At 37.4% G+C, this 15965-nt stretch overlaps 1 protein-coding gene across 2 annotated transcripts in view; it reads right to left on the bottom strand.

Annotated features, from left to right (window-relative positions):
• The window catches only part of lingo1a (leucine rich repeat and Ig domain containing 1a), a 297839-nt gene that overhangs the window by 49876 nt on the left and 231998 nt on the right, over nucleotides 1-15965 (bottom strand). The window contains exon 1 of one of the 2 annotated variants that reach the window (XM_061924898.1): nucleotides 12881-13345. The exons of the other annotated variant lie outside the window; for it this stretch is intronic. The gene's annotated coding sequence lies outside the window, so the exon portion shown is untranslated. Of the gene's footprint in view, nucleotides 1-12880; nucleotides 13346-15965 lie in introns of those variants that run through there. 2 annotated transcript variants of the gene reach the window in all.

The following is a 15965-nucleotide window of genomic DNA, read 5'->3' as shown; positions in this document are numbered from 1 at the left end:
AAGCACTAGAGTACATTTAAAAGGTGGGCCGAGGACAAGCATCTCGTTCCCACTTACAGAAAATATCACTAGCAAGTGCAAGTGGAGCCGCCACGGTGCTTGAAATGAACTAGATGTTTGGGAGCAGGACAGAATGGACGACTACTTGTCATTGCACGAGTAAACTAAAATCTACTATTTGCAAACCTGTATCTCAATCTGTGCGTCTGTATCTGATTCACAAGTCTCTCGACTATTTTTTATGTCCATATTTGGATATCTGTGTGTGCAAAAAATTGCGGGTATACAATTATTTTTACCCGTTCAGATTGCTGCATGGACACAAAAGTGTTGCAAAAGTCAATCAGGGTTCCTGCACCACACACATCTGAATACACAGACACACTCTTTTTTTTTTTTTTTTTTTTTTTTTTACACATATATATTTTTTTTACACACACTCAAATAGAAATATGGACACACAAATTAAAACTTGCACACGTGGATCTGATTACACACACAGATTGAGATACAGACACAGAAATTAGTACACGGACCCGTGAATCGGATTACAGACGGATATACGCATTTGCATATGGTTTTGCTACAATAATACTTCCATAAATAATTAAAAAAATAAAAATAAAACTGTCAGAATAATTATCACAATTTGTTTGTGTTTCAATGAGTTCCCGGCGAGCAGACAAAAGCTGTTTTTAAACCTATCAAGAAGAAGGCTTGTAAAAATCCACTGTGTAGGATGGGAAGCAACATGAAGGTGTTCTGTTTCTTTCTTCTATTGTAATCCACAGGAAGATATTGTTTTGACCCAAGAACTACAAAGCGGAGAGAAAGCAGGATCTGCCCAAGTTCCAGGCACCTCTTCTTTGAACTGTTTTACGACCTCTTCTTTGAACTGTTTTACGACCTTTTCTTTTAACTGTTTTTCAATCAAAGGCGATGGCTGTTTACGACCCCCGTCCCTTAGAAACAGCTGTTGCCATGTAATCAGGGAAAGTCCAAATAAAAGAGGAGGCGTACAATCTTTCGCCAGAGACTGTGCAAGAGTACAGCCCAGACATCTCGCCTCAATTAAGCCAAATTGAATTCTGTCTCTGTTTGATTCTTTGCTTCTTGTCTTGTTTAATAGATGTCATCAGTGTTTGAACCTGACAAAAACTTCCAAAAAAACAAGATCAGTGGCCTTGTGGTTAGAGTGTCCACCTTGAGATCGGTAGGTCGTGAGTTCAAACCCCGGCCGAGTTATACCAAAGACTGTAAAAATGGGACCCATTACCTCCCGGCATCAAGGTGTTGGAATTGGTTGTTAAATCACCAAAACGATTGCCGAGCGTGGCCACCGCTGCTGCTCACTGCTCCCCTCACCTCAAAGGGGGGTAGAACTGTTTTACGACCTCTTCTTTGAACTGTTTTACTACCTTTTCTTTGAACTGTTTTTTAATCAAAGGCGATGGCTGTTTACGGCCCCCGTCCCTTAGAAACAGCTGTTGCCATGTAATCAGGGAAAGTCCAAATAAAAGAGGAGGGGCACAATCTTTCTCCAGAGCGTGCTGGGAGGCTGTGCAAGAGTACAGCCCAGACGTCTCTCCTCAATTGAGCCAAATGTTATTCTGTCTCTGTTTAATTCTTTGCTTTTTGTCTTATTTAATAGATGTCATCAGTGTTTGAACCTGACAAAACTTCCAAAAAAACAAGCTCAGTGGCCTTGTGGTTAGAGTGTCCGCCCTGAGATCGGTAGGTCGTGAGTTCAAACCCAGGCCGAGTCATACCAAAGACTATAAAAATGGGACCCATTACCTCCCGGCATCAAGGTGTTGGAATTGGTTGTTAAATCACCAAAACGATTGCCGAGCGTGGCCACCGCTGCTGCTCACTGCTCCTCTCACCTCCCAGGGGGGTGGGACAAGGGGATGGGTCAAATGCAGAGGGTGATTTCACCACACCTAGTGTGTGTGTGACTACTAGTGGTACTTTAACTTTAAATATATTAAATTGTTACGTTTTTTTGTTGCGGGCAAAATTTCGGGTTACGAGGCTTCCCACCGCGAGTCGACGTAGTGAACATCAGCCATCTCACTCGCTAGCTCGTTAGCTTAGGTTAGGTTTTTACAACAATTGGGGGATGAAGAAATGTTTCACCTTTGCTGAATAAATGGTAAATGGGTTATACTTGTTAAGCGCTTTTCTACCTCCAAGGTACTCAAAGCGCTTTGACACTATTTCCACATTCACCCATTCACACACACATATTCACACACTGATGGTGGGAGCTGCCATGCAAGGTGCTAACCACGACTCATCAGGAGCAAGGGTGAAGTGTCTTGCTCAAGGACACAACGGACGTGACTAAGTTGGTAGAAGCCGGGGATCGAACCAGGAACCCTCATGTTGCTGGCACGGGCACTCTCGCTGTCCCCAAAGACATAAATAATCCAAAACGTGTGTCGCGAGCTAAGGTGGAACGTAGCCTTGAGAGTCGATAACACCAGCCAAGGGCGCTAAAATTATATCCAAACAGCCGACATTTATCCATGAAAATATGGAGAAGCTGCCGATTGTGTATTTGAGAACCCAAAGAAGTCCACCTTACCTGTACATTATCATGACAGTACTTCTCAAAACTACTGTAGTTGTTTGTACTCCATTCTATTTTAACATTTGTCTTTTTAAAAGGCACGTTACATGTTCAAATTCTGCGGTTGATTTGATTCCAATTCATTTCGGTGGGAAACATCGATTGAAGATATTTTGGGTTACGAGCTCCATCACAGAACCGATTAAGTGCGTGAGCTGAGGTATTCTAATTGTAACTCTATCCTACAAAAAGAACACATTCCAGTATGAACTGTGCATATTTAGTTAAAGCATTAACAGTATTGTGCGTTCCCCATAAAAGGTCCAAATCTGCCCGGCAACAGCGTCATTCATTGATTAATTTCCAAAGTGCTTGAGTACAAACGTTCCCTCCGGGCACGCGATGACGAATGTTAGCGTGGACAAGCAATACCTCGTCAACATTTGACCTCCGACCTCTACTTTCACAATCAATGTTTTGTTTTGTTTTTGTAACGCATCCTCTGAGGAGCACCCGGGTGCTCCTTGGCAGCCTTTTTGCATGGAAACGCATTCTGAATATAATGTCCACGTTGGAGGACGCTGCGTTCGAATGACTTGAATACATAAATCCAATAGGGACGCAGTCAAGGCTCAACATAAATGCTAATACATTCATGAGCTGCCATTTATTACATAACCATAATTACATTATTGGCGCCCCCTAAAGGTTGTAGTAAAAATGCTTTGGAATGCACGCCAGCATAATCATTACACAAATAATTAATGACTTTTGGACACTTATTTGCTCATTCCTGCCCGTGCCTCTGCAAATATGTTTTTTTGGTTGTTTTTTTTACCAATCCCGCGACCCCAAAAGGGACAAGCGGTAGAAAATGGATACACATGTGCTTGTCAGTCTACTGAAGGCGCGTTTCAAATTTGGTGCCGTTAATAAATGAGAGGAAAATACCAAAACACTGACTCATTAAAGGAGATCGTAGTGGACTCGAAACACTTTTAAACCCAAGGTTTTCTCTTTTATACTTGAGTGTGTTACATCTTGGACGCATGGTTGAGATTGTCGTGTTCCTTCCAAGGCAGAAGACAAGCAGGAGGAGTGTGCAGGTAGGATTAAAGTATTTTTAATAAATAAAAGGCAGGACAAAAAATACAAAACTGAGGACGCTAGCAAGCGTGGAGCTAAACAAAAACCAAAATGTCACCAAGGGTGATAAACAAGGAATGCTAGCGTGCACAAACTTACTACAACGAGCAGAAAACCAGGGGGAACGTAAATGTTGCATACAGCAAACATTGACCCAGCACTTACTGCTGGGTGACAGGAAACTATAAAGGGGAGTGATTAGCCAAAACACCTGGTGGAAACACTAATTGCAAAACTAAGACAGGTGAGGAGAATCAGTGCCCATGGAAACCAACAATAAACAGGGAAAGAGGGTGCACCCAGGAAACAGACTAAAACCAGAAACATAACCAACATAAATCATGCCATGATCCGGGTAACGATCATGACAGAGTGTTTCAATACAAGGACCGAATGAATGAATTATAACGGAATACGCCTCTTTTCATTGAGTTCATTTCATTAATAGCATTTGATTCAATGCAAAACGTGCACCAGCACATTCTGCCTGTAAAAAAAAAAACATACAAAATTGGATGGTACAAATGAATTAAATGATAGGTAATAAGATGATAAAATAACAACATTTTCAGAATATATAGTCTCGTCATGGACTAAGATGCATAATTTATATCACCTTGTTTGAAATAAAAAGTATTTGTAACATTCAAAAACAAATGACATTTTGGCATGAATTCCCTTTTGTATGCTGTTTTTCCCCCCACTATTGTTTTATACATTTTTAATACGTTGCACATTTGATTTAATTCTATTATTCCTTTTCTGTACAATGTCGTTTTTTTGGTTTTGTTATTTTTTGGGGGTGTTGGCTTTCACAAAGATTACAATACTTTTGTCTTTTTATTATTTTTCAATACACAATAGCACTTTAAAAATGACAACCTTTTTGACAATTCAGCAAACTGGCAAATGTGGTCAATCTACAAAATGTTGACCTCATATTTTTTTATTTTTTTATTTTTTTAACTTTCATCAGGAGTTTAGGATTTTTTTTTTAAATGTTCCTTATCGTATACAAAAAAAAACGCAATAAAAATTTCAAAATGTGTAAAGTTGTTTTGAATAATAAAAAAATAAAAAAATGTTTGAGCCTCCTCTTTTTTTTTGTACATGTCTTATATTTTTTTAAATACACGATAACCTATAAAAAAATAAAACCTTTTGAAATGTGGTTATACATACATACACTCATGCATATAATCACGTTTCATCAAACATATATTGACATTGTTGCCCTAATAGGAAACTGGGTAACACAAGGCACACTGACAAAGCTTAACCTATTTACTATAACAATCTACAAGGTTAATATAGTTGGCTTCTCTTTCTTCCTCTCTATTTATCTGCTTTCTTTTGTATTTCAAGTTATCATTACATATATGTATTGTTGCATTTGAACAATTGTATTGTTGATAACAGAGGTAATCATTATTATTCATTATCAATAGTGATATTTCTATTGGTATTTGTATTGCTCCATTTGTAGTGTAATAACGCTCATTGTCATTTCTGTATTTTTATTTATTTCACTAACTGCATTTTTGCTATCACTTGAACCATCATATTTGTACATATCCTATTTGTTGTTGTTGTTGTTATTGCTGTGTTTGCTGTTGTTTTTGTCTTATTCCCTTGTCCCCGCAATTTCCCCCTCTATCTTCCTTTTTTTCCTCTTTCTATCCCCTCCTGCTCCGGCCCGGCTGCACCAAATAATAATATAAATACATTTAATAAAGTCAAATACAAATAAGGCAACAAGAAAAGTATCCCACACTTATCTTTTGTAAATTAAATGTGTACAGCCGATATGGGCGTCTACATCAACTATATGATTTGCCTGAGTAGCTGGACAGGACAAAATAAATAAATAAATAAATAAATAAATAAATAAATAAATACATTTATAATAAATAAAATACATTTTTTTTGTTTTTTTCTATGTTCATCCCTGAGTGTCTTAAAAAGTGTCCAATACATACAATTATTATGTGATGTACTTAAAATATAATGCAGTGCTGCACATTCTAATATACCTCTTAACTGAAAGCAGCATTATTGTCATATATTGGCTCTCATTAAATGGCACAGGCGTACCTAATCAAGTGTCCAGAGAGAATAGACCTGCATGGCGCTCTGATGTGTACCAACGCCGCCAATCCCGCGACCCTAAAAGGGACAAGCGGTAGAAAATGGATGGATGGATGGACACACATGTGCTTGTCAGTCTACCGAAGGCGCCAACCAAATTTGGTGCCGATTCGGGGGGGAAAAAAAACAAAAAAAAACGCCTCAAAGTTACAGCGGGCGTTTTGCAGAGACTGAGCATGTGTGAGAAATTTCAAGTGATCCCACTTGCGTCGTTCGACGAGCCAGGAAAATTGCAGCGCAGGCAACGAAGTAGGGGTGCATGTCGTGACACGTTTTCACCTTTTCACGCGCCGCCTACACAAACAAACACAGTCATGTGATATGACTGTTTACAATAAATAATTTCACTCGCTTTAAAAAATAAAATAAAAAAATGCGTTTTCAATTCCAAAGAGGAGCCCCTCTGAGCCCCTTTGAGGGAAAAGCAGGTCACAAAGGGATGTGGTTATTTATAACCTCCATCAAGGATATTTGATTGCTTCGGCCTGCCAAACACAGATTTCAACCACAATGGCACTGGGAGGAAAATAAGCAAACACAAACATAATAGGAACCCTAAAATTGAAGTGCCCTAAGGTCCATGCACCTCAAAAAAGACCAGAAAAAAAATTGAGCCGGGGCGAGGCATTGATTACTTAAATACTCCGATTGGGGAAAAAGATGTCAATATTGGTGCTGCAGCTAACTGTGTGTGTACTGTTATGATGTCCACACGCAGCGTGGAGCAAATAAACTGCATTCCTCTCAAGTATTATTATCACTGGAGGACGAGGCTAAACAAGCGACGCACAGCGGGCCACAAGAAGCCGTTGTAAGTGCAATGCGAGCCTGGAAAAACAGAAGAATAAGTGCTAAGTTCACGTTACAAAAGTGTCGATGTCCAAACTATGGCTCACGGGCCTGGAGTTTAACAAGAAATCTGGCCTCTAGAAGTAAGCAGCTATTAACAGGAAGATAACAATTAGATAAGTAATAATGATAAGAGATAGTATAGCACAAGCAACACAGCACGGCGAGGGCGGATCCAGCCATATAGCCATATATTAGTAGTGTCCTTACCAAGGGTAGGAGCAGTAAGGAAGGGATTCATTTGGCCCCATTCCTGGGTGAAACTTGTGTAAGAGAGGGGTGGGGTTAACAATTTTGCAATGCGGTTTGCTGAAAATGATGGAAAGCGCCACTCTACGTCACAACTGACGCTGTGGTCAGAGTTGGAATTGCCACAAAACACATTTTAAGATTGTCAACACATATATATATATATATATATATATATATATATATATATATATATATATATATATATATATATATATATATATATATATACACATATATATATATACATATATATATATATACACACACACACATATATATATAAATATATATACATATATATATATATATATATATATATATATATATATATATATATATATATATATATATATATATATATATACACATATATATATACATAGTTACTTTACATGCAGTTGGCTTTCGGCCCTCCACCAAATTTAGTAGCCCAAAGTGGCCCCTGGGGCGAAAAGCCCCTGGAATATACAGCACTGCCATCTAACTGCATTGCAGAGACTCAAAACAAGGACAGCACAGTTATAATCATCAGCTCATTATTAAATGTTACAACGGTATCGATTCCCAGGTACCGGAAATTGGTACCTTATCGGGTCAAATGTGAACGGTACCCATACCTAATCTTAAGCTATGTTTTAATGTTTTAAATGTAAATATTAGTTTGTTTTATTTGTGCGTCAAAGTGTTGTTAACTCAGTCCATAAAGGTGTTTGTTGTTCCAAGTTCCACCAAAAAAACATTTAATATTCATAAATGTGGTATTACAGTATTGCTCAAGGGCAGTTGGCAGTGCAATATTAATGAGTTGATGATATTTACAACTATTTGTGTTGTGTTCTGTAGAAGCACAGAGGAATAATAACATGTAGAACTTTCTGAATGTCCCCTGCACATGAACCTGCAATATACATTAATAATTCAAAAATGTCAGCTTTGGATTAGCGTTTACAATAATTATGTTAATCGCATTATTTATTTTTTTCTACGGGGAAAACATACGATTCCCGAAAAGCCCGCCGATGAAGGTGAAGCAGGGGGCAACGCTCTGTTGGGGAGCGCGTAACACACGGGAGGAATCCACGGCTATTTACCGAAGAGGGCTTTTGTTAGGGAGCGTGAACTTTCGACTCCACAACCCTCCCCGAAAGGATAAAGCACAAAGCTGCGACACTGCCAGAGGAGTTGGAGTTACCAAGAGAAGACTTTAACTCTGCTGCATTGGCTTTGAAAAATGAAGAAAATATGACAATTGTTGATACATCTTAAAAACATAGCGTGCACCACTTGGCTGCAACCAGCAGAGGCGCTATTGAGTCAGCCACAACTAGTTTTGTGTCTGAAGAAGACCAAGAGGACATTGCAGTTATGGGCCCCTTGTAACAGAGAGTATATACAGTACAAGTTAGGACACACCTTCTCTTCATTCAATGGTTTTTTCTTTATTTTCCTGACGATTAACATTGTACATTGTCACTCTTTTAATCCAGTTTAGTAATGCCGCCTAAGGCTGAGCCAATCTGTGGCCACGATACTCGGGAGCGCACTATATTGGCTACGTCGCATCTAGTGGCTACTATTAGTATTTTGTTGTCAATTTAGCCAATTTTAGACCGGTGCCGGCCCGGTCACATAATATATACGGCTTTTCACACACACAAGTGAACGCAAGGCATACTTGGTCAATAGCCATACAGGTCACACTGAGGGTGGCCGTATAAACAACTTTAACACTGTTACAAATATGCGCCACACTGTGAACCCACACCAAACAAGAATGACAAACACATTTCGGGAGAACATCCGCACCATAACACAACTCTTGGAGCTTATCTATATTATTTATTTATTGATTGTTTTGACAATGAAATCAAATAATGTCAATAATGATGTTGATGAATTATTGGATGTTTTGGATTTCATTGTGATTGACTGATTGTTTTCAGCTGCTCACTGCTCCTACTGGTGAGCCACTTCCTCCTCCTATAATTAGGAAGACGGGACAGCTGGGTGCCCTTTGTCTGTCTATCATGTTGAAGGAGTGAGGAGTGGAACAGTTTGTTTACCGCTAAATAATTTTGAAGCCACGCTAAATAAGTTATTTTGATTATTTTGAAGCCACGCTAAATAAGTTATTGTGATTATTTTGAAGCCACGCTAAATAGGTTATTTTGATTATGTTGAAAGTCAACCACGTAGAATATTTTTTGTTTGTGAAAATAAATTATGATCATTTGGAATCTCGACATATCTCCGCGAGTGCTTATTAAGGAATTTAGTGAGTCAAACACCTCCTCCTCAGGACTACTCTGCATTACTTTATTTTTATTTTTTCGCACTTTTTTGAATGCAAGAGTAGCCGTAACAACAACATAAACACAACAGAACAAATACCCAGAATCCCTTGCTGCACTAACTCTTCCGGGACGCTACAATATACCCCCCCCCCCCCCGCCCCCTGCTACCCGCTTCCCGCCCCACCCCTCCAACCCCACCTACCTCAACCTCTATAATGATATTTAACAATACGTTAAATATTACAGTTGTATGCATACAAAAGTTTTACTTTTTTGCAGTTGTATTATAAGTCAATACGTTAAATATTAAAGTTGTATGACAGTTTTTATATACATGTACCATCTATGTATACAAAAGTTGTGATTTTTTGTAGTTGTATTATACGACAATAAATTAAATGTTACAGTTGTATGACAGTATATATACATGTACCATCTATGTATTAAGTTTAACTTTTTTTAGTTGTATTAAACACCATTAAATTAAATAATACAGTTGTATGACAGTTTTTATACATGCACCATGTATGTATACAAAAGTTGTACTTGTTTGTAGTTGTATTATATGACAATAAATTTAATATTACAGTTGTACGACAGTTTATATACATGTACCATCTATGTAAACAAAAGTTGTACTTTTTTGTAGTTGTATTATACGACAATAAATTAAATGTTGCACTTGTATGACAGTTGTTATATACATGTACCATCTATGTATACAAAACTTGTACTTGTTTTGTAGTTGTATTATATCACAATAAATTTAATGTTACAGTTGTATGACAGTTTGTATACATGTACCATCTATGTATACAAAAGTTGTACTTTTTTGTAGTTGTATTATACGACAATAAATTAAATGTTACAATTGTATAACAGTTTATATACATGTAACATCTATGTACACAAAAGTTGTACTTTTTTGCAGTTGTATTATATGACAATATGTTAAATATTACAGTTGTATGACAGTTGTTGTATACATGTACCATCTATGTATACAAAAGTTTTACTTTTTTTGTAGTTGTATTATACGACAATAAATTAAATGTTACACTTGTATGACAGTTTATATACATGTAACATCTATTTATACAAAACAATTACTTTTTTGTAGTTGTATTATATGACAATATGTTAAATATTACAGTTGTATGACAGTTGTTATATACATGTACCATCTATGTATACAAAAGTTGTAATTTTTTGTAGTTGTATTATACGACAATAAATTAAATGTTACAGTTGTATGACAGCTTATATACATGTACCATGTATGTATACAAAAGTTGTACTTGTTGGTAGTTGTATTATATGACAATAAATGTAATATTACAGTTGTATGACTCAACCTCCTCATGCTCTCTCAGGGAGAGCATGTCCCAAATTCCAAGCTGCTGTTTTGAGGCATGTTAAAAAAAAAAAGATGCACTTTGTGACTTCAATAATAAACATGGCAGTGCCATGTTGGCATTTTTTTCCATAACTTGAGTTGATTTCTTTTAGAAAACCTTGTTACATTGTTTAATGCATCACAACAAAATCAGGCATAATAATGTGTTAATTCCACGACCGTATATATCAGTATCGGTTGATATCGGAACCGGAAATTAAGAGTTGGACAATATCGGCAAAAAACAGCCATTATCGGACATCTCTAGTGAAAACTAATCTGGATATAGTCGGTCACCTTCAGACGCTGATGTCATCACCATGTCCCCCTTGAGGGCCTCCTATAAGGACCCCCACCTCCGGGCCTGGCTCTAGCGACAACAACACGGCGGCGTACGGCGGGGGAGCTAATAAACACCTCGTCCGTGCAGGAGGTGCCAACTTTACACCCTGGGACCGCCACATCTCCAGGAGAGACCTGCGCTGAGACCCGAAAATGGTCGCACGGCTTATCGACCAACAGGTGCTAATTAGTCACTAGCAGCGGGGTAAGGCGTTGTTCAGCCCCCCCCCCTGTCAACGTGAAGTTGTCAGAGTGGTCCTCTCCAAGGTTTCTCATAGTCTTTCACATTGACATCCCACTTGGTTGTGAGTTTTTCCTTGTCCTTATGTGGGCTCTGTACCGAGGATGTCATTGTGGCTTGTGCAGCCCTTTGAGACACTTGTGATTTAGGGCTATATAAATAAACATTGATTGATTGATTGATTGACTCGTCAGACCACAGAACACTTTTCCACTTTGCATCAGTCCATGTTAGATGAGCCCGGGCCCAGCGAAGCCGGCGGCGTTCCTGGGTGTTGTTGATAAATGGATTTGGTTTTGCATAGTAGAGTTTTAACTTGCACTTACAGATGTAGCGACCAACTGTAGTTACTGACAGTGGTTTTCTGAAGTTTTCCTGAGCCCATGTGGTGATATCCTTTACACACTGACGTCGCTTTTTGATGCAGTACCGCCTGAGGGATCGAAGGTCCATAATATCATCGCTTACGTGCGGTGATTTCTCCAGATTCTCTGAACCTTTTGATGATATTACGCACCGTAGATGGTGAAATCCGTAAAATCCGTGCAATAGCTTGTTGAGAAACGTTGTTCTTAAACTGTTGGACAATTTGCTCATGCATTTGTTCACAAAGTGGTGACCCTCACCCCATCCTGACTGAGCATTTCATGGAAGCTGCTTTTATACCCAATCATGGCACTCACCTGTTCCCAATTACCTGTGGGATGTTCCACATAAGTGTTTGATGAGCATTCCTCAACTTTCTCAGTCTTTTTTGCCACTTGTGCCAGCTTTTTTAAAACATGTTGCAGGCATTAAATTCCAAATGAGCTAATATTTGCAAAAAATAACAACATTTCCCAGTTCGGACGTTAAATATCTTGTCTTTGCAGTCTATTCAATTGAATATAATTTCAAAAGTATTAGCAAATCATTGTATTCTGTTTTTATTTACCATTTACACAACGTGACAACTTGACGACCCAGTTCGCACGTTTATCAAAGTCAGGTTTTGGTGCTGATGCTGCATTTCTTTATCATTTTTTTTTTTTTAAACAACTTGACAGATGCCACGCCCTGTCCGTACTGATCCACCAAACCCCACGGATTACGAGCCGCCTCTCCTCTTTCCTTCATCTCCTCCGTCCTAGCCTCCTTCCCTCGCCCCCCAGGCTATTTATAACCCGACGGCACTTTATGAATGTCCGCAGGCGCAGCATTACACAGCCTGGTGATACCTTTCTGCCGCACAAAAACAACAACACGGCTCCTGACCGAGGAAAGTCATGCTCTCCCCCTCTCTCTCTTTTGGACTCAGGTGTGTTTTGGGGACATTTGGATGGGGGGGCGGGGTCAATGTAATAGACTCATAACATGCCTGTTTTGCATATTTGCATGATGATGCGTGCGCACCTGCAAGAATGGTCATTCATGATGGAAGAAGGAGACAAAAAAAAAAAAAAGGCGCATCTTTTTACCTGCAGAGGACGCGCCTAAGCAGGCGCAAGTGCCAAATGCGGGACTTTATTGCGGCGGACTCTCTCTCTCTTTTTTTTTTTCTTTTTTTTTAATATATATTTATATATACATATATATTTAGGTTCCCCGAGCATGCATAGGCGAAATGAAAATCATGGATATGCGTAAAGACAACTGACCTGCGCTGCTCTTCACCGCGTCCACTGCCGAGCATCCTCTCGCATTTTCCGCGGGCGCGCGCCACAGCAACTCCGAGCAGCCCGCAAACACGCGCACGCACGCATGCACTGACCTCAAGTCCCGGATAAGCATGCGTGGATGAAGAAAAAAAACGTACAAAAAAAAAAAAAAAAAGGTGGAAAAGAACACGTAAAAGGTGTTTGCCAGCAATCCGTTTTGTTTTTTTTGCGCGCCTGCGAGCTCCCAGAACGCTCCCTGTCCCGCAATGAGGAGGAATGCAAATGGAAGGGAAGGAAGCAAGGGAGGGAGGGAGGGAGGAAAGGAGGGAGGATCCGCTCCCACGCACACTACCTCTCACAGACACGCACTAATGAAGAGTGCATGCATTTTTTTTTTTTTTTTGCACAGCCCCCCCACCCCAAAAAATATATTTTCAATATGTGTGTGTGTGTGTGTGTGTGTGTGTGTGTGTGTGTGTGTGTGTATCATTTCCACGTCCCGTGGAGGAGAGTGAGAGAGAGAGAGAGAGAGAGAGAGCATGTATTGTGTGTCATCCAGCTGAGCAAATAGAGCAGTAAAATCTGATTTAAGTGTGAGTGAAAGACGAGGAGGTTGCAGTTTCAGCATTGAGGGCAGGGTGGCGCTGTGGGCTTCACAATTGTACATATAAATGTGTGTGTGTGTGTGTGTGTGTGTGTGTGTGTGTGTGTGTGTGTGTGTGTGTGTGTGTGTGTGGTGCACAACAGCATCTGATGCACTGCTGCTGCAGGTAAACCATATAGGGACACTTTGGTAACATTATAGCAATTTGAACACACACAGGCAACACACACTAGTAATAACTGACATTGAATAGAAAGCAAAGTGAGCATAGCTTTGCATAAGAGGTGAAAAAAATATATATATACATATATACATGTATACATATTTATCTATGTATTAGTGTTGTCCCGATACCAATATTTTGGTACCAGTACCAAAATGTATGCTTGCATTTATGTATCAAAAGTTGTACTTTTTTGTAGTTGTATTATACGACAATAAATTAAAGGTTACAGTTGTATGACAGTTTATATACATGTACTATCTATGTATACAGAAGTTGTATTTTTTTGTAGTTGTATTATACGACAATAAATTAAATGTTACAGTTGTATGACAGTTTATATACATGTACTATCTATGTATACAAAAGTTGTACTTTTTTGTAGTTGTATTATATGACAATATGTTAAATATTACAGTTGTATGACAGTTTTTGTATACATGTACCATCTATGTATACAAAAGTTGTACTTTTTTGTAGTTGTATTATATGACAATACGTTAAATATGACAGTTTTATGACAGTTTATATACATGTACCATCTATGTATACAAAAGTTGTACTTTTTTGTAGTTGTATTATATGACAATATGTTAAATATTACAGTTGTATTACAGTTGTTGTATACATGTACCATCTATGTATACAAAAGTTTTACTTTTTTGTAGTTGTATTATATGACAATACGTTAAATATTACAGTTGTATGACAGTTTATATACATGTACTATCTATGTATACAAAAGTTGTACTTTTTTGTAGTTGTATTATATGACAATATGTTAAATATTACAGTTGTATTACAGTTGTTGTATACATGTACCATCTATGTATACAAAAGTTGTACTTTTTTGTAGTTGTATTGTGTGACAATACGTTGAATATTACAGTTGTATGACAGTTTATATACATGTACCATCTATGTATACAAAAGTTGTACTATTTTGTAGTTGTATTATATGACAATACGTTAAATATTACAGTTGTATGACAGTTTTTATATACTGTACATGTACCATCTATGTATACAAAAGTTGTACTTTTTTGTAGTTGTATTATATGACAATATGTTAAATATTACAGTTGTATGACAGTTTATATACATGTACCATCTATGTATACAAAAGTTGTACTTTTTTCTAGTTGTATTACATGACAATACGTTGAATATTACAGTTGTATGACAGTTTACATACATGTACCATCTATGTATTAAGTTTTACTTTTTTGTAGTTATATTAAACACCATTAAATTAAATATTACAGTTGTATGACAGTTTTTATACATGCACCATCAATGTATACAAAAGTTGTACTTGTTTGTAGTTGTATTATATGACAATAAATTTATTATTACAGTTGTATGACAGTTTATTTATACATGTACCATCTATGTATACTGATTGATTGATAAGTTTATTGACATCTTAAAGAATTTAATCCCTGTAATGCTTTAAAAAGGCAAATGGATGGCACAAAAAGCCAAAAGGCTTGTTTCCATTGTGGTCCATTAAATATTCATCACATTTGATACATTCAATAATAAAATATATATAACCTTTAACATGTATATTAAGAATTACGTAAAAAAATGGATACAACATGTACATATACACAGTACACATGTCAGGTGATTTGAAAAACAATATATACAAAAAATGGGGTGGGGGTACAAAAGTTTGACTTTTTTTGTAGTTGTATTATATGACAAAAAGTTAAATATTACAGTGGTATGACAGTTTATATACATTTACCATCTATGTATCAAAAGTTGTACTATTTTTGAAATTATATTAAACGAAAATAAATTAAACATTACACTTGCATGACAGTTTATATACATGTACCATCTATGTAATAAATTTTACTTTTTTGTAGTTATACTATACAACAATTAATTAAATAATACAGTTGTATGACCGTTTATATACATGTAACACCTATGTAGGGTTGTCCCGATACCATTCTGGTACTGGTACCGGTACCAAAATGTATTTCGATACTTTTCAATACTTTCCTAAATAAAGGGAACCACACAAAATGGCATTACTGGCTTTATTTTAACAAAAATATGTTTCTTATTGCAAGTTTGTCCTTAAATAAAATAGACAAACATACAAGACAACTTGTCTTTTAGTAGTAAGCAAACAAACAAAGGCTCCTAATTAGTCTGCTGACACATGCAGCAAAATATTGTATCATTTATCATTCTATTATTTTGTCAACATTATTAAGGACAAGTGGTAGAAAATGAATTAT

This window comes from Nerophis lumbriciformis, linkage group LG29 (genome assembly GCF_033978685.3).
Source record: "Nerophis lumbriciformis linkage group LG29, RoL_Nlum_v2.1, whole genome shotgun sequence".
In the NCBI taxonomy this organism is placed as follows: domain Eukaryota; kingdom Metazoa; phylum Chordata; class Actinopteri; order Syngnathiformes; family Syngnathidae; genus Nerophis; species Nerophis lumbriciformis.
The sequence above is the reverse complement of the archived record's forward strand: the minus strand, read 5'-3'. Positions and strand labels throughout refer to the sequence as shown.